Source organism: Macrosteles quadrilineatus, unplaced genomic scaffold (genome assembly GCF_028750875.1).
Source record: "Macrosteles quadrilineatus isolate MER2022 unplaced genomic scaffold, UCM_ALF_1.0 Scaffold_3__2_contigs__length_128488019, whole genome shotgun sequence".
In the NCBI taxonomy this organism is placed as follows: domain Eukaryota; kingdom Metazoa; phylum Arthropoda; class Insecta; order Hemiptera; family Cicadellidae; genus Macrosteles; species Macrosteles quadrilineatus.
Genome location: NW_026542596.1, coordinates 77,416,115 through 77,435,886, shown reverse-complemented (window position 1 = coordinate 77,435,886; position 19,772 = coordinate 77,416,115). Strand labels below are relative to the sequence as shown.

Genomic DNA, 19,772 nt, shown 5'->3' with positions numbered 1-19,772 from the left:
GCGCCCCTATTAGGCCTAGTTTAGTTCTTTTGTAAAAAAAAATAAAAATAATACACAAGAAATGAACAAGAAATGAGTTCGAGGAGTGCTATATAATAAATCAATGCAGTATGGTATGTGGTTTGTTTTATTATTTTGTATTTTGAATACCTCTTCCCACAATATTTCTATGTTCATTCTCGATGCTTCAATCTAATTGGCATGTGCTGTTTTTGAGCACTATTAAGTGTATTAAATAAATTTAACTTTACTAGCGGAACTATACACAAAGTTTTAACTGTTGTAAATTATGGAACACTATAGAACTCCTTTAAAAAAAACTCGTCGGTAGTGTTATTCTAATAGTATTTAGTTCTTGATATGCAGTTTCAACCCAAAGTCAAGTAGAAATTGCTTATCAAATGTCTTAAAACTCTCAAAATAAATAAAATAAGCGATATCATCATTATATTTCTTACATGTTCAGGCAATGAGTCTTCAACCTTTTGACTGTACCCCGTGTGATATTAAATAAAATATTGTGTATACGTGCCTTATGTAGGCTACAAGGTCGACCTTCAGAGCTTCATCAAATTGGGAATAAAAAGTTTACATATTATTTCAATGTAATTATCCTATGAATAGTTCAGCTACTAGTTCATCACACTTTTCCAAACCTTTTTCCACATGCCTATCCAAAGTGGATAACGACTAACACTTAGAAACATTGACCCAGTCTAGAAAATTAAATTATAAATTGTTTATTAAGTTAACAGTACCTGGGGACCGAGCCATGGCTCGGTATAGTTTGTTGTACCCCTATATCGAATAATCTTCAGTGTAATCTTTGCTCAATAGTAACAGCTGATGTTTTTCCCTTTTTACTGTATATTGTAATTTGCTAGTATACCGTGGATAGCTTGCTATAAACACATTTTAAAAGACTTTTATTTACTTTTCCTTTCTTATTTTGTTCAACCAACATAGTTTCTTAACAAACCGTTAGGCCAATGTTAAAATTTAAAAATTTTCAAATGAGTTTAAAAACAAACCAATTTGAAAAACTGCTCTAGTACTGGTTGATTGTACATTTTATTGCACCAATGAAGAAATCTAATAATTTGCGAAACCTTATCGACACATCGCAATTATTCCTAGCAAATCCGCAACAATCAACCACGCGCATCTTGACCTTGCATCTACAATCGATTGTTGCACCAATTGTTGCACTTATACTCACTGCAGCGGACACCCGTGGACACTGTTGCTTTCACTAGGACGTAACTTGGCTCCCCCTGCTCCCTCCTTATCACTCTCTCCTCCAGTCCCGCTCAGTACAGTGAGTGAACGTGAGCTTGTCGTTCGCCGCACGTTACCATCTCTTACCACACTCGCAGCCGACACTTCCTGGTAGCGCCGAACATCATACGGTAAGTGTCTTCCTAGTTTGTACAATTTTTTTACGTTCTCCTGTGATTTATGTAATATTTTAAGAGGTCACAAGGTTTATGGACGTTTGAGATAGGCTATCACGGGATATTCATTTTGTATATGGATTTTTTGTTTTATTAAAAAAATTATCGTTAGTGAAATGGGTCGGAAATTCGACAGGTCATACAAATGCTTCTTAACCTATGTGGTATTCAATTTTACGGTAAAGTACAATACCGACCACACCGACAAATCGACTTCCAAATACGATTTTAATTAGTTGACTACATCTTCGTAACCTATAAACATAGTCCACCCTTTGGTTAGGTTAGGTTATAATTATTAGGTGTGGTCGATATAATACGTAAGAGCCAATTTTTGCCCATAACGTTTGCCATTAGTAGATTATAGTACACTGTGTATAAAAATTACATAATACAAACAAATAGAAGTAAAATGTTAGTGTTAAATTTGTGTCCTTAAGCGTTAGCCTTTTCAACTCAGCATTCAATAAATTACAATAACTTTGTATCTAATCAAGCCAGTCTGAGGTAACCAAACCCTTAAGTCTCCATTCCTTCAACAGCCTGACAAGATTAGCCTTAAAAATTTTGACTTTTTACATTTATGTTTGGGGCTTTTTAGATTTAAATGTTTGGGTAATCCAATATTTTTTACTGTCTATGAGTATAATCACACGGGGCGCGTGGGGAGTGGGGAGTGAAAGGAATCCAGTGGTAGGGGGTTGTAGGGTGGAGTGGGGACAAGACTAGAATTATTACTTTACAACCTGTATTGGTTTATGTAATTGAAAATCCACATTGCCAAACCAAGATTGGACAACTGGCGTTGGGGACATCACTCACTAATTGTGCCAAGCTACGCAATAAAAACACGGATTTTAACTTGGTGAACTTATAATAAAAAAAAAATGAAATTTATTTTCCTATTAGGTATAGTTGTTTCGTAACTCTTCCAATTTCAATAATAACTCGCAATACAATTCCAAACGTCATTAGAATGGTAATTGTTTATTTTCAATTTTCAATATTGGACCAATTGCTGTCTCAATTAATTTCACATATTTAATTTCATTTGTAATTTGGGCTCAATGTAAAATAATTTTAACTCTCTAAGAGGCAGTTAAATCTTCTCTACACTATTGGTATGCACAACACTAATAACGATTTGTTAATTTGATATAAAAAAAAAACTTTAAGAGAATAGTTAAAAGTCTTTTTTTTTAAGTAAATGATTAAATGATCATTTATTACTCTTGGCACTTCTAACCACACTTATCTAGGTAGTATCCGCGTGTTGAATCACACGGTATTTTACTTTTCCCAGAATGTCCGGAAAGTTCCCTGTTGTGCAAGACAGGAACATTGGGTGAAGATTACACACTACATACTCTGTGCCAACTGGAGTGTATCTAGGAAATTCCTTGTACCTGCGTGCGAGGCTAACATGTTGTAGACCTGTGCGAGGCTAGATGAACTGTTACGCATACCAAGGTTTCTTTCTGCAACTCAAAACCGCTGGATAGGAATCCTACACTTTTACCACTTCACGTTTAAGCTTTGAAGCATCCAACAATGAATGAACGTAGAATTTTGATTGTGCACACAAAAGATTACGACAGAATACGGTTGAAAGTCAATCATTCGCTTTCATCCATCCTTATCCTTGCTAGGAATGGCTAACTTTAGACACGATTTGACGAGACCTTGACTTGTTGTTTTGTTGGCACTCTGATTTGAAGTTAAGATCTTCGTATAAACACCAGTACTCAGTACTATAACGTCAACTCAGTATAGTATAACGTCAAACAAGAGTTATCGCTCTATTTCATCTATTTTGGAGAGAACTAATTTACTTGTAGTCTATGGCAGCCAGCAGTTCGTTTCACTTGTTGAATGAGAACTTGTCAGACTGGAGCACTATTTTCACCCAGTAGTTGTGTTTTGATAAAGGACCAGAGTAATTAATAACTCCATATAAGTTTGGAAGTTAGTCAAGTTACCGTAAGGCTTATGTTATTCTACTATTACTTTCAATTATCATTAGGACAATGACAAACCCCTAGATAAGAACTTTAAGCTGAATGTGTATGCAAGATGAGTGTAGAATAATTAGAACTGGACATTCCATCCCCATGTTAAAGTTATAGCCAGATTTGTTACCAAAACACGTCGTAGTTGATGTGAGCCACCGACAGATTGCACTAATCTAATTTTCTAAATTAATAAATTCTGTCGAATACACAAATTTGTTTACCAAGTCAAACCTAGGGAATGAGTTATGGTGAGCTAAAGCAACTTGTATGACCCATCAATCAAATAGACCAGCAACAAAAAATAAGGTATAAAATAGAACCTTTGACTTAGAACTTTAGACACTAGCGCATTCTGTGACTAGCTCATACAACTAGGTTCTTTTTAATAAAAATATTGCTACAGTCAATTGTAGAGTGGAGTGAGATGACCTGTGTGTGTAGTTTTGTAACTGAAGATCAGCTGTTTCATTTGCCAGGACTATCTAAATCTTAACGATCAGGAACAGTTGGGTCCACTCTCGTACCATCAAAAAGACACTTTAATACTTTAATACCTTTCAATGAAATGGCGACCGACTCTCAGGATAGAACCGGTGATATTTCGATTGCTCGACGAGCACTACATGTTTTACAATTGTGCGTAAGGATGAACTTATGGCTTAGTCTTATTCACATGCGAGTTTAACTTCTAAATAATAGTTAAAAATTATTTTTGCTCCACCCACTGCAAGCATTGATATATTAAGAGCACAACAAGCACACAATCATTGGAAACTAATTAGTATTAGAATGTACCGTAGAAGCTTGTTCAGGGACATTAGCATGTTTAGTCGCCATCTTGAATTGTAGAACCCTCTTACGCTGTAATAAATTGAATTTCTACTTTAAAACAGAATAAAATCCTTTTGTTTATATGGATCATTTATGGTCTTATAAGATTTGTGAAACATCAAATCATTTTGGTTTGTTTTTTTAACCTAGAATACAACAGAACCGTACAACGTCTTTCAAAAAATTAATTGTGTCTCTTTAATTAATTGACGTATTTCACAGTAATAATTTTTCTTCAAATTTCACATTTGAGTAGATGGTTTGGATTTAGTATGTTTTTAATGGAGGTATACCATTCATGTCCAATAGCTTGGTTAACAGTTGTTTATTCATCAGAAAGGATTGTAGCCACGTTTCAGAAGAACCTTGGGCACGCACACTTGTGCTATTGTTCGGCCTCCAAGTCCATCGTGTGCTAATCATACCTTATTTCCTTTTGGTTTTTACCCGTGAAACCTCACACAGTATAATTACTCCTGATGATCCCCCTTTGAACGTGCGGCCAATTAAAGGTTTACAATAATTATTTTATAGTCGTTAACCCAAGAGTGATCTCTATAAAATTAATGTTTATTTTAAATACAAATTATGTCTGATTATTGTTGAATTAATGTAATTGGAAGTAATCTGATCGCTTAGCATGATTACGAGAGTCTCGAGGTCACACCAATTACCCATCTTTTTTATTGTGGTCAATAGCAATTATTTTTAAGATTATGTGGATCATTAACCTATGTTACTTTTTTGGAGAAATATTAAACAGGGAATCTTAATTAATTGTAATTGTCAGTGAATTCCTTTTATCGGGTAATTTTAACTATTGAGTTAGGTAAATTACTTAAAATAGTCCTTGATACAGTACTTGTCTCTGCAGCTGGATAGATACTATGTTCCAATAATTAATGTTTCTTATTATAGTCCAGTTGGCAGGTAGTTTTAGATGGAAAAAGGTCGGAAGTTAATGAAACTTGGGGATGTTGTTCAGGGATGATAAATCAACCATTTCCCATGTTTTGGACCTTGTGGAAAAAAGAAGATGGTGAAAAAACTTCAAAATCTTTGACAATTCTTAGTTGGTGACAGTTCAATATCAAAACGAACATAATATGGTTGGTTTTTATCCCAGAAGAAATTAGCTTTTGAGAATTGGGGGTTTTTGTTGAATGGATGGGTGGTGTTGTGGGGTAGGGGAGATCTTGGGAGAGGGTGTATCGAGAGATGGTGCTTATAAATAAATAGGAACCATAATTACTAAAAACTTTTGTGATAATAGAAAAAGGATAATGGTGTGTGTAACAAAAAATATTAGTTTGAATTCATATATTTTTTTCATTTTTCTTTCGATTAAAAATAAAAATAAATTTAGAAAAAAATACAATTTCTCGGTAACAAATTAACCTACAACCATGTTTGAAATGTCAAATTGTAGGAAATATAATGCTCTACAAAAAGTCTTCGGTGTGTTTCTCAGTAGGAAGTAAAGGGGAAAAGCTATTTAAGGAAAATGAAAAAAAATGAAGTTTTCCCCCACCCTCTTTTTTCCACAGGGTCCACGAGGTCAAAAGCTTGTAAAATTGCTGATTTATCATCCCTGAACAATATCCCCAAGTTCCATTAACTTCAGACCTTTTTCCGTATAACCCCTCTTTTTGTACCTGCCGACTGGACTATTATAATTCTGATGGAAAATGAAAAATAAGGTTTACCATTTGCAATTTATTTATCGTCACATTAATTCGTCATCATCATCTAAATGAACACAACTAAACCTCTATAGTACATACTATTAAATCAATCCTACTTAATGTGTGCATTTCACCCGTAACATTTTCGTTATGACTTTTAATGACGGACGAATGCAGCTCACCTTATAACTTGCGGTCTGTGGATTAATATTCAGCGTAAATCAGTTTTTGCCACATTTGCCATGTTTGCCACCACACGACCGTGTGCCACATTGCCAAGGCTGTGCGGTTTACACAGACTTCCTTGTATCTGTGTAACAGGCTAAACGGCTAAACCAACAGTGATAAAATCAGCTGATTATACGACTGTGGGTGTACCTGTTAGAGACTTAGCAAGGATTACTATATGCATGTTTTAGCAGGCAACTCACGTTCATGCTGAAGTAATGATTCTGCCACAATATGTGCCATTGTGTTCATTATTTTAAAACTTTTCCGTTACGATACCTTAAGATTAAGATTTTTAAGATTGTATTTTTATCATTTTTTATCAGTGTACAGGCGTACCACTGATGAAAGAAGCACGCACGGTCCATGGTATTACGCTTGGACTAAATTAAGCGAGTTATTGCAAAACGCGTAATAGTACATAATCGCGTAGAATTACCATGTAGTACCATGTAGAATTAGTTAAGTTTTCTGATAACATGCATGTTGTTACCACATAGGTTTCTTGCATCCACATTGTAAATTGGTGATCTTGCCGTTGGAATAAATAAATAATACTAATAGCTCTAAATTTATAATTTGTTTGCTAGGCCTATATAAGACTGTACTTGCATGTCACTGTTAACTTAATGACATCCATTTCAAATCCTGACTTAGGTCTAATTTCTTCTTTAACTGTAATCATATAACTAAACAGAACTAACTAAATATTTTCTTCTGCCTCTTTGATAAGATTTGTAACTCACTCCTAAGGTTTTAATTTTGATCAAGATTTATGATTTTGATAAGAATTTACTCACAAAAAGGTTATGTCTAAAATTCACGACGATATTTGAAACTGATAATGGATGATATATTATTTCAAATTATCAATTAATTAACAATTATTATGATAGGGACGCCACCTAGTATTTAACCAAAATATAAGTGAAAGATGAGTGTAAAATAGTGTGAGATCTGTGTAGCTTTGTTACTGACTAAGATCAGCTGTTTCATGATCCAAATCCAATGATCAGGAACAGCTAGGACCAGTTTCAAACCATCAAAAAGCTACTGACTTTTTGAGTAAAGTAGTCCTGCTTTGAAGTTATTTTAACGCTTGAAATACGCTTTAAAACCAGCTGATGTTTAACGGACATTATTTGGTCAAAATAAAGAGCTTCCACTATTTCAGGATAAGTGTAAAAAATCGCTATATGGCCCTAACTTTGCTTGTTAAAAACCCCCGTTTCTATTGAATTTAATTTTACTTCCACATACGAGTGTGGCAAAGATATTGAAAACGGGTTCGTAAAGTCATAGTTTAGTTGTCTAAATCCTAAACGAGTTTTTATAATTTGAATTAGAACACAAAGATGTTAGCGTCCTCTATAATAACTAATATTTTTCCAATTTGTACATAACCTAACCCTGTGTAACATTTAAATAGTATCTCCAGTAATTTTAGGTTTTGTTTGGATTTGAGGTTAAAAGGGTTATTTTTCAGAGGAAATTGGACAGGTAAGTAATCGTATACTGAGAAAAAATAACAAGTTAAATTTGCAATATATAAAATGAAAATTTGGAATAAATTGTATATTTTTCCTTTCATAAACTGTTTTTGTTTTGCTAAGAGTCTTATGTTTTACTTACACCTCATTGATAACCCAGCTCTAAGATGATTTTGACCATAACAATCAAACAAGTACAATCGCAACAAATATCTTAAACATCCCAACAAAAGTACCTAAATAAAAGTTAACATTTATAGATGTTCAATATTAGTTACAGTAAGTAGTACAACACTTTCTACTAGTCTCTGTACATACAGCCTTTAGTTACTGTCGAAACTCAAGGAGAGCCTTGGCTGGTAATACGGCCATCAGTATGCCCAAGCCAAGCCGACACATGATGGCTGAGTGAGTGACGCAAGCCATCAGTGAGGCGTCCAAGTGAGAATCTAGACACAAACCCTTTGATTCATTAGTTTTCCATCATTCAGTTATACATTGGGTTTGATATATTTCTTTTCGGAGAAAGTAGTGTTACCATTTTTGAATTAGCACAATATAGAACACAATGTTCTCGTAAATGATGATATAAATTTATATTGTGGATACAATTAATTCAAACTCGGCGTTGGGCAACAAAATGTGCCATCTAAGTGACGTTATAAAAAGGACGATAAATTGACATGAATAATATCATGACTTACTGGCAATACACTCATATAACGAATCCTGCAATATAATTTTTTAAAGTGAATACATTCCCCTTAAGTTCTTCGGTTTTTAGGATTCAAGAATTTGCCATCTGATCCCTAATACCTTTATTCAATGAATTGAAAAACGTATGCGATCTAAAATACCTATAAATACGCATTTCTATTAGATTAATAATCTAACCATAATTAATTTTCCCCTCTCTAAACGGTATCATGAAAAATTGTATGTGCATTATGTATACATTATGTATAGTGAAACAAGTATTTTGTTAAGAATGCAACATAGAGCACAAGGGTTATTATGATTTTTGTGAAGAATCCTAAACAGGCACAAGAGACACACAACTTTTCAATATATATAGTTTCTTTTCCTTAGTTAGAATCACTGTCATTTACAGTTAAATATTCTATTGTTTTGTATATATAACGTGAGGTGTTGTGTTTCTTGGGCTAGTTTGAACTTTTTCCCATTCAGGTAAGCCTGTTATCATAAAAAATCCCAAAGTATTTTGTTAATTAGTGTGCACTAGTTTTTAATTTACTTAATGCATTATATTTATTTCTTAGGTTTTGTTGATAGCAATGATAAAATTATAATAATAACACCAAGTAAAGTACGTAGTGGATCTAATAATGTTATAACCTTTAAGTCACATAGCAATTGACACAACTAAACTATTTTTGTTTCGGTTTAAAACATATCGATTTTATATTCATATCCTCATCAATGACGAGCTAAGTACATTTAGAATTACATTAAAATGTTAAATGATGTTAAACCTCCAGAATGAGATCAGAAATGTTTAACGCAATCTCATCGATCATTTAGATAATGTTTTGGTAAAAATAAATGACTATTTCAAATGAGATCAATGTTATCCGTTGTTATTCATTTACGAAAGCTAATGAGGCTGACCAATCAGATTTTCCTGTAGTCAGGTTAGCCAATTTAAACAATCAGTGTTGGTAACATTGATTACAATAAGCGACAGTTATTATGCAGTCTTGTGTCATAAACAGCTGATTGTCACCTGATGAGTTAATGTCTGGGACAGATGATTGTCAAGTGCCATTCTCATTCTAACGTCACAGCTCCAATGGCTTTCACTTTCATAACCTCACTTTCCACTTCAATTATTGTTCGCCTGTTTATGATTGTGGTTCTTAGTTTTTTAGTCACGGTTAAAAGTGTTATTTTGTAGAGGGCATTTTACTAATTTAAAGTATATCTTTCTGGAAGGTAAAATAAAATATAAAGCTGTATTATTTTATTTTTATCGTACTATGTGATCGATTACTGGTTTATTAGACTTTATGAAAAATGTGATGATTGCAGATTAATTAATTAATTACAGTAATTAGAGAAGAAAGGTTACTGAAACGTACTAACATTCATCTAAAAATAGCAGTGATTACTTTAAATTTAAATCAATACACATAATTTTAAAATAATATGTTGTTTAGTCGATGATGAGGAAGTATGCTGTGCAATCTATGATTGATATTAAACAAAAAAGCAACAACAATGCAAATTTCTATTGTTAGGCGAACCTAGTAAAACCGCACATTAAAGTCTTCGGCATTTTGAATTTGCAAAATTGTTTAGAGGTTGGAATCTAAATGAAGATTCATTGTAATAATAATTTACATGGCGTTGAGACTTACTTGTGAAAGATTAAAATTAGGTAAGAAACACTTTAGTCTTTCTCAGGTTTTACACAATTTCCTACAAAGAATTATGTATACATTTCAATTTATAACTGTAGGTAGTTCATTATTTATTTTTATCACTTAACATTTCAAACCGTTTAATACTTCAGTGACTGTATAAATTACGTTGTGCAAATATTTGATATTTGGCATGCCTTTTATTCTTAATATTTGAACAAATGGTCTTTCTATCTCAGTGTTTACTCCATGGTCCGTTGTGCGACAATCATATTCATAGAAGTATCTAACAATATTTAAATTACAAGAGACGTAAGATTATTATAATTTTGTAATTTCAAAGAATAACTTATCTCTTCTATGTTTTATCTGTTTTATTTTTACAAAAAGCAAGTTTAATAGTTTAGATACATAATAAATACGTTAGACACTCCTTATCACTTCATTGTGAAACCAGACATAATCCAAACTTATACAGATAAAAATAAACAACTCAAATTTATATATCCGAAATATCAAATATTTATCCGTGACGAAATGGAAATGCTAAAGCCATGAATAAATGTTTAAGGTCAAGCCGAGAGTATCCGATTACTTGGTTGCTGAAATCCAAATGTGTGACTTGGGTTTTGACACCACCCAAAAGAGGAGTGAGAATTCATAAAGCTAAGTTATACAATGCCTTGATCGCTTTTTAGCGAATTTCCCTTTAGGGAATTAGCTATTACTCATTATGATTTAACTGTAATTGTTTTATTATGTTTTCTTCTTTTACTAACATAATAACAGATTATTGACAAATAATTATCACAAATCTTTAGCTTCTTATAATTGTTTTCAATCGTAATTGCTTCGCTTCAGGCATACTTGTTTGCGGGTGTCTTCACCCCAGCTCGTTAATACGTTTGGAGTGTTGTAAGTTAGATAGAATAACGTCTATGGAGTATTAGTTTCATGGAGTTTGTTCATACCGTGGAAATGTACTACGTAATTTAAACCAGAGTGTTTTAACATGAACTCAATTCTACAGTGCGGTTAAAACCATTATGTCCTATAACACCACTTTGTAATTTTCCTACTGTACGAGAAGAAAACTTTCGTGTACAGCATAGATTTAAATGAGTACATTTATGCGCCAGGGAAAACACTGTGATAAAAACCATTGTTATCAGAGTGAGAGTTATCTTTTATGGTGCGTTGTTATAACGTAAAAAGGGAGTTTAAAGGCGTAACTTGGTGGATTTCCCTTTAGAAAATAGTCATCTACATTGTAGCGAAAAGCTCCTTTATTTTCGGAAAGTTCGGTGTGGTTGAGGTAGGGGATTTATTTATTTGGCCTAAAGTTGTACAAAGACTGTCTGGATAGCATCAAAGAGCTTAGTATTTTTTAAAGTCCCTTATGAAAATATATATTTGTTAATCTTCTTGTCCTTAGTTTTTGTTAGATTGGTTTTCTTGAATATATTTAAACAATATAGTTTGTTGTTATTTTAAATACCACTTGTCATTGGCTTTCCTGAAAAGCGTTGTAAGCTGATAGGGGCTGAACTCAATCCAAATCAATTCATTACAGAAATATAAATACAATATAAATAGGTAATCGTAACAAATACTCTGAAACTAGGTACCCATTATCGATCATTAAAAAATTAGTCTCTAATCAAATTATTCATCTCAACAAAATTACGTTTCTGCATTGGAGTTAAGTTAATCCTGCACAAAAAAAAAACTCTATCACTTGTTGAGTACGTAAAACAACAGCTAACATTAGACAAGTGTTTCTAATCATCTTGGGCTCTATTCAGGTAACCATAATCATCAAAACCGGTTGTTCGACCGATGACATTTCCAAGCGCCAGATAACATTTTGTAATAGTAATGGAGATAACAGTAATAACTACTAATAATGATGCACACATGAAATATCTCTTAATCTTAATGCCATTCTGAGAACACTTTTTGCCCTCGTTGCGTATGAATTTTAACGAGCGGTTTTCACTTGAGCACTTTGTTTTTTTTATATAATGTGACTATTTTAAAACGTTTTTATTAGCTCGCTTTCTTGTCCGGTACAAATTTTGTAATCAATTTTATACTTACTTCCCGATGAGCTAGAGACTTGAAACTTGAAACATAGCTCACAAATGGAAGACAATGCAATATTATATAATTTAATTTTCATATTTCCCTTGGGCTACGCCCCATGGGCTTGTTTTTATTTACTCGCTTTCTTGCAAATTATGATACTTTCCGACGAGCTAGAGACTTGAAACTTGAAACATAGCTCACAAATGGATGACAATGCAATATTATATCATTTGATTTTAATATTTCCCTTGGGCTACGCCCCATGGGCTTGTTTTTATTAGCTCGCTTTCCTACAAATTTTGATATCAATTCTAAACGAAGTTCCCGATGAGCTAGAGACTTAAAACTTGAAACATAGCTCACAAATGGATGACAATGCAATATTATATCGTTTAAATTTCATATTTCTCTTGGGCTACGCCCCATGGGCTTCCAAATCTTCTATGTTAACATTTTGAAAGAACGTAAATACTGTATTTTAATTAATTTAAGTCAGCTGTAAATACTTTAATTTGACAGTTCGAAGAGCAGAGGTTAAGAGGTACAGGTTATGCTCCCACGACATTCTTCATACAAACAAACATTTCAAAATAAAGATAAACAATCTGATTGCAGTGTTTGTAAATAATGTCAATTGTTATTTATTTAGTATTCTATAAAGTAAACAATAAGTTAAATAGATTGATATATTTATAGTTAGTAGGTAGGCATACATTCAATCTAATACATAATTATATGAAAAGAAACTCAAATAAACCTTAGACTTCCCACATGCCTCTGTCTTAATCTGATATAGATGCTTGAAATAGATTTAACATCCACACACATTAAAAACTAAAAAGTAGAAAATAATTTATAAATAAAAAACTTTTTAAACAAAACGTTTTTAAACGCACTAAAAAGTAGACAATAATTTATAAATATGTGGAGAGTATAAATACTTGTAAAATTTAAAACGAAAAAAGTGGGGTGCATGCAATTGATTTATACATCAGTTTAATAGGTGAAGGTAATTGTAAACTATCTATTGCATGCACCCCACGTTTTTCGTTTTAAATCTTACAAGTATTTATACTCTCCACATATTTATAAATTATTTTCTACTTTTTAGAGCGTTTAAAAAAGTTTTGTTTTAAAAAGTTTTTTATTTCTAAATTATTTTTACTTAGCTAGATTTAAAAGTTTGAAACTCTCACATGACACAACTAAAACACACACACATTTTGTTACAGTAATACGTTTAAAAATTCCGTAGACCTACTAAAAAGATTATGTATTAGTATATTTCATAACAAGAGTAGAAAGTGAGACATTACATATTTTATACCATATGTTTTTAAGTACGAGATTTATCGAGCACGAGATTTATATACGGTCGAGAATGTGTATATACCCAGTTTCACTCGTGTTTTGAACTTACCTTTCGCTACACTACAAAGATAATTATTTTCTTAAAAAAAGGCATTGGACATTATTACAGTAAGGAACATTTCAAAGCCCATAGCCTTTTTAGGTTATGCCTTCAATTTAAAGTTAATTTTATTACTTTGATTGTAAAATTTTGGTTGTTGCAAATTGAAATAGTTGACAAAAGAATAACAAATCGTTGTTGGTTTTCGTCGGAAAATTCCAAAAATATTAGTAAAAAGATAGTAAACATTACTTTCGCATAGTAAACATTCTTTTTTCCTTAGTAAACAATGTAACGATGAATTTTAGCAGGTGATAAACATGTAACGAAAATGGGTCATTTTACAGTAGTGTGGCGAAAGAAATATTATGTTATAGCGACCTTATGTAGATTGTAGAATCTATAGACAATTTGATTCTATTGATCTGAAAATCAAACTAAATACTATAACCTATTACTAAAAGCCAATTAAACATTGTGAGTAAGACCCTTAAAAATGATTTAGCATCCCCGTGATCAGCTAAATACGTTTTTGAGGTTTATGTCCTCCTTTACATGAACGTAACCAATTACTTAAGCTCATAAACACGAAAATAAGTATAGTAGGTGGTACAAAGTACAACTCATGTAGATGAACATCTGGGTAAGTATGACGCTTGCTTGGTATTAAGATCGACAATTCCGTTCCGAAGAATATTATTATCTGTTTGATGGATTCGCCCATCCTCTATCATAGGGATTTTAACAAATTTACTGTACAAGGATTGGTCTTACTCGTCCTTTACTTTCCTTCACACAAATATTAAAATGGTCCCCGCGTCTCTATCAGTGTTGGTGATAGTTATAGTGTTTCTCCTTCACTCACTCCGTGGGTTTGTAGTTCAAACACAACATATGGCTAATGTTGTTATCAACGCGTGATAAGACTCCAGTGGTCAAGGTCGCTGGAGCTCTGGAGCCTCCAGAGTTGTCCAGTTGCCCAAGAGCGCGCGATGGCGGGATGTTCTCCGGTTGCACAACCCTAGAAGCTTCCTCTCATGTCGCAACTTATGTTAATGCGACCACAAAAGTCCCAAAGCATTCCTGGCTCACATTGAACTCATTTATCAACTAAAACATCTCAGTTTTTGCCTTTTTGTAGCTCACGATAGCAGATTTAAATCAAGGAAACCTCTTAGGTCCGATATTTGATTGATTCTAGAGGCTTTGAACCGATCTGGAATGGTAATTTCCTTGTTTGAAAGAGTCGCTATGCGCATTTCAAGGTGAACTGGGGTTAGCAACAATAAATATGTTTATTTGGAGCTGTGTTTCCCTATAGAAATATTTGACGATATTTGCTCTAATAAATGTAACTATCTAAAATCGTTACTTTGGTTACTAGTGTAGACATGTCGTTTATGTAGGACATTACCAACTTACAGAGCGCACTAATGTCTATAAATATATTTTTACCTTTATTTGTTCACCATGACAACAAATTCTATACTTTTAATTAGTCTGGAAGGGTTAAAAGTTGCTTCGTTCCACAGAAATAAGTTATTTACATCAATGCAGGCCCCTCTTTTGGTGAAAAATTCCACTTCGTTCGTTTTATATTAAACTGACAACAATGTCATCATAAGAAAGAAATACCTACAAGAGGTATTGTTGAATATTTAAAAAGAAAATTATAAAACCCTTTGAAGTTTACCTTATCATTATCACTTTCAAGAAATTCTATAAAGAGACTAAGTAATGACTCTAACCAAACTTTATTTTACAATACTTAAACAATTATTGTGATGACTCTTGCTCAACGAAAAACTTCCATTCGTTGTTTTATAATTACACCACAATCACCAGACTACCTGTATAAGGCAGTGACGTACTGGCATAATGTCATAATCGTATTTCGCCAACGTTGCCATCAAGTCTTGATTTGCAGTTTGAGAATGACCGTGATGACTATGGCTTGTCAGAGGTCAAAAGCCACATGTCAGAAGTATAGAGTGACAGATGTCAGCTGACATAACCTAACATAACCACTGTCATCAGCCCTGACCAGTGGTGTTGGGGGTTGCCACATACACTATGGTACATTTATAGCCACATGTTGAAAACATCAAGGCAAATATTGTGCGTATGATAATTTGTGAGGCTGTGATGAAACTTTTGAAAAGACGGCTTCCCACAAGTTAAGCTTTGTGGACTATCGCAATTAGGATAGCAAAAATTAAAAAAAAAAATCCCATCAACTGTATTTGATTTTGGGAAAATTTGAATACAATTGAAATTGGATTTTGACTGCTTCCTACGCTTGGAGTTGGATTTAGTTTTGACAATTGTCTGGAAACCAAGACTTCGAGGTTTAACTGGTAGCTGGGGTCATGGCTCTAATGAACTGAAGTTAATGTACTTCTATATTGGCTTGCGTTGTAAATATTTTAAAGATAGAGTGGCTAAATAAGAAAACAAACGATTTGGTCAATAGCTGTCGTAAAAAAACCAAAATCAACTTATTTAACAACTTGTTTGGAATACGTGAAGTTTTGAAATTGTGTGAAAGACAAAAACATCTTCTCTCATAACCTAAATATTTTATTTTCTAGTAGTACTTAACAAAAATATGGCATCATAATCAAGAGATGCCTCACCTGTAGGAGGAATATCAGATGATATTTCCGGTTTTTGATTGAGCAATTATCCATAACCAATAATACATCTAGATGCTCCTTCGCCAGTCGATGGCGCGAACGTCAGTGATTTCAACACCGCACGAGTTACGCTTCTGGACGTCGCTTCAGAAGACCTTCACAGAAACTTTCCACTCCACCTAGGTGATAGATTGAACCGCTAAAAAATGCAGATTAAAATGTCAATTGACTTTTTATTGAGAACCTTACGACTACCATATGATAGAATATTCAGCTGCCCATACAATTTTAAATTCCGTTGACTTTTTATAAGGTTAAGCAGTTTCAAATTCAATGAAATCCATCCCCTCACAGTTAAATATACAAATGCTTGTAGTCCTAAATGAGTTAAATGCTGCCTGAAATAGAAAAATTAAACACTGCACCGTTAAACCAAGATGATAATGCCAAATTCAAATAACGGTGCACGAAGGTTGCAGCCATCAATAAATAAGTTTACAGTATACAGCTAGAGGTGTTTCATTGGTGAGTTTACGTTTTAAGTACAAGAAAAAATATAATCCGCTGTCCATATTCTGGAACTATCTTTCTAGTAACAAGGTTTTAGGCCTAAGTCTATTTCTGTATGTCCACCAACGTTTTTGTACTCATCTAGGAGTGAGCTGGTCTAGTGGTAGGACGAGGGGCTTCGGTGCCCCAGGTCCCAGACTAAAAGCCCGCCAATCTACAGTATATTTGTATCTATGTGATAATGCCACAAACCTCTAGGACTAGCCTGAAGTAAGATGAAAAACAGTTCCGCGCTAGAACTAGCGTCCTAGGATGTAAAGATGAGAAATAAAATAAAAATGAAAACTCATAAGCATTATGGCATAATTTGTTCCAAAGGGCATGAAACATACAAAATTATTTAATTTTGTCATAGGTTTGGGTTTCTTTATTATATTCTGTCAAACTATCCCTAAACTAGGTGGTAAACTTGAAACTCTTACTGATATCGACCAACCAACAAACCTCATAATACTGGCATCAAGAGTGCTAAAGACAATTGCGTGGTCGGTCGAGTGCAGTAGGAAGTCTTAGACTGGTCTGTGGGTGAAAACGAAAGTGAGTCGAAGTTGACGCAAGTTCTGGCCTGGTTCTGGCGCCTTGACATTTGTGCCACCGATCGGCCGGACCTGCGGCGCTCAGCAGGACTTAGGTCCTCTGGTAATGTCAGGAAATCGTATGTCATGGATTAATTGGAGATAATAACTAAACGTATCACGAGACGAGATGACTGTATAACCTAGACAATGAGTCTTAAAATACTAGTAGATTAACATTTCTGTACTCCCTAAGATTGATGATCCTAATCAGTTGAAAACTATGTCCAAGCTAATCCAGTCCGTTGTGTAGAGGCAGTTTTTTTTGTGGTTTCTTTTGTATTCAAAATGTTTATAAACTATTCACTAAATACGAGCCAATTGCTTATTTTCTGGGTTTATATCAAAACATTATTTAAAAAATCATAACATCCACCGTATATTGAAACATTAAGTCGACATCAGCACTTTAAACATAATTAACAGACTTAAAACAAGGTTCAGATTTTAAAATAGGCCATATTATATTATTTTGAGTCTACTTATGACTCAAAATAAATAATAAATCAGCAAAAATCATGTATGCGAACCTCCTCAGATTTTAACTGATATAAGTAGGATAGAACATGGACACAACAAAAAATAAATAGGGTGTCTTACCTGTAAACTTGTACCATTCAGTACCAAATACTAAAATGAGGTAAAAAATTAATTTGTGCATAATTAAACTATACGTCGAAGTAGAAATGTGGTTAAAATAACCTTTTGAATCATAAATGATCAATTTATTCCTTAACGTTGAAAAGAATGTACAGATGTATGGTGAATGAAGTTATTGAGTTATAAAATATATGCTTGTTAGGAGATTATCGTCAACGTTTGGCGGACATGGATTACAGATGAAAGAGAACATGCGGTAAAAAAAACTAAATTCAAACAATCAATTGATTTTGGACTCTAGCACCAATATTTACATAACTGGTGTCCAACACTAGCCGTAGGTTACTATAAAAATGACAATCGACAGTGAATGTAACAGAAGATTGCGAGGTGATAGGTGTCAATTTCCTTCCGTAACCGAAACTACCGAAATCGGCAAACTACCACATTATAAGCGGCTATCCAGCTGCCGAAAATGGCCCACGATACTGTAAAATTAATTATGTAATTTTCCATATACCTTTTACACGTAACTGTCTATTTCATTATTTAGCTATTACATGACATATTAACTATACCATATCTTAGATACTGTAGTATCTGTTCCAATTACATGAAGAGAAATAACACCCGCATAATCATTTCTGAACACGTTCAATGACTTTCCAAGTCGAGCTTACCTTGACTTCTTTCAGTAATTTACTTCTTGCAGAACTCATGCCAACACTTTGAGAATATGAGTCTGTGATTTGTGGCACCCAATTTCTTAGACTTTCCTGCTCGAATAACTTTGCGGTTAAGCATTACAAAATTGTGCGTTTACATTAAATTACGTTTTCTTGTCTGGAGTTATACAGTTTCAGTATCATTTGTGTCAAACATACTCAATTTATTTGCAATTGGTTTGGGTTTGAATTAGTTATATGAACTGTAAAACTATGTACTTAGTTTTCAATTAAAAGGGCTTAAAGTTTGATGAAGTGGATAAGAGTTTACCACCTGCTTAACAAATTGTTTTCATTACTGTATGAAGTCACGATAAACTCATTGGTAAAATTGGCCAAATCTACGTACGTTTGTAGTATTTATTAATAAGAAAGCAGCGCTATAACTATGATTAAAGATGCCACTAAAATGTTCTCCTCCACTTGGAATTAAACCATGCAATCCCGAAGCTATAATAAGTTTCAATCCACTATACAACACTAATCGTTTGTATTATTTCCTTGTTAAATAATAATCAAGATTTATTACTAACTAGTGAACCTGTGCGGCTCAATGCGCCGCAAAATAACATATGAATTTAGAAAACAAATTCATCGTATCATATATTGACTCGACATCGAAAATTAAATACAATAATAATGAAGCCTTGGAAGGGAAGCTGTCCAGCCATTTCCTAGCTGTATGTGTATTATATTTAGTAAATTAATAAGTGTTCAAGTTCAAGTATGTTATAGGCAGCGAGCAAGGTTATAGGGTAGTTATGTTTTAAAGATTTTATAACACATTTAACAAAACATTTTATCATATCAAACCAATAGGCCTATGTAGCATATTTTGAGGGTCATAAAAATGCTGCTTGAAGAAAACACACTTTTAAAAATAAACACTAAAAAAAATATTTTTATCACAAAAGCACTTCCATGAATACTACGATTTTAGCCTTAAAGTTACCTTCAGGAAGATTACCTTGGTCAGAGTTTTCCGTAACGAATATGCTTATCCTATTAATAGATGTAGCCTACTTAAAACAACATATAATATAGTTGCTCATGACTGAAATTGGTCTGGGTAAGAACAGCGCTGCA

At 33.3% G+C, this 19,772-nt stretch overlaps 1 protein-coding gene across 2 annotated transcripts in view; it reads left to right on the top strand.

Annotated features, from left to right (window-relative positions):
• The first annotated feature begins 1,247 nt into the window (after positions 1-1,247).
• Positions 1,248-19,772, top strand: part of LOC128990148 (uncharacterized) — a 66,317-nt gene continuing 47,792 nt past the window's right edge. Inside the window, exon 1 of one of the 2 annotated variants that reach the window (XM_054412415.1) lies at positions 1,248-1,409. The gene's annotated coding sequence lies outside the window, so the exon portion shown is untranslated. The remainder of the gene's footprint in view (positions 1,410-19,772) is intronic. The other variant, XM_054412416.1, reaches the window with a different exon arrangement.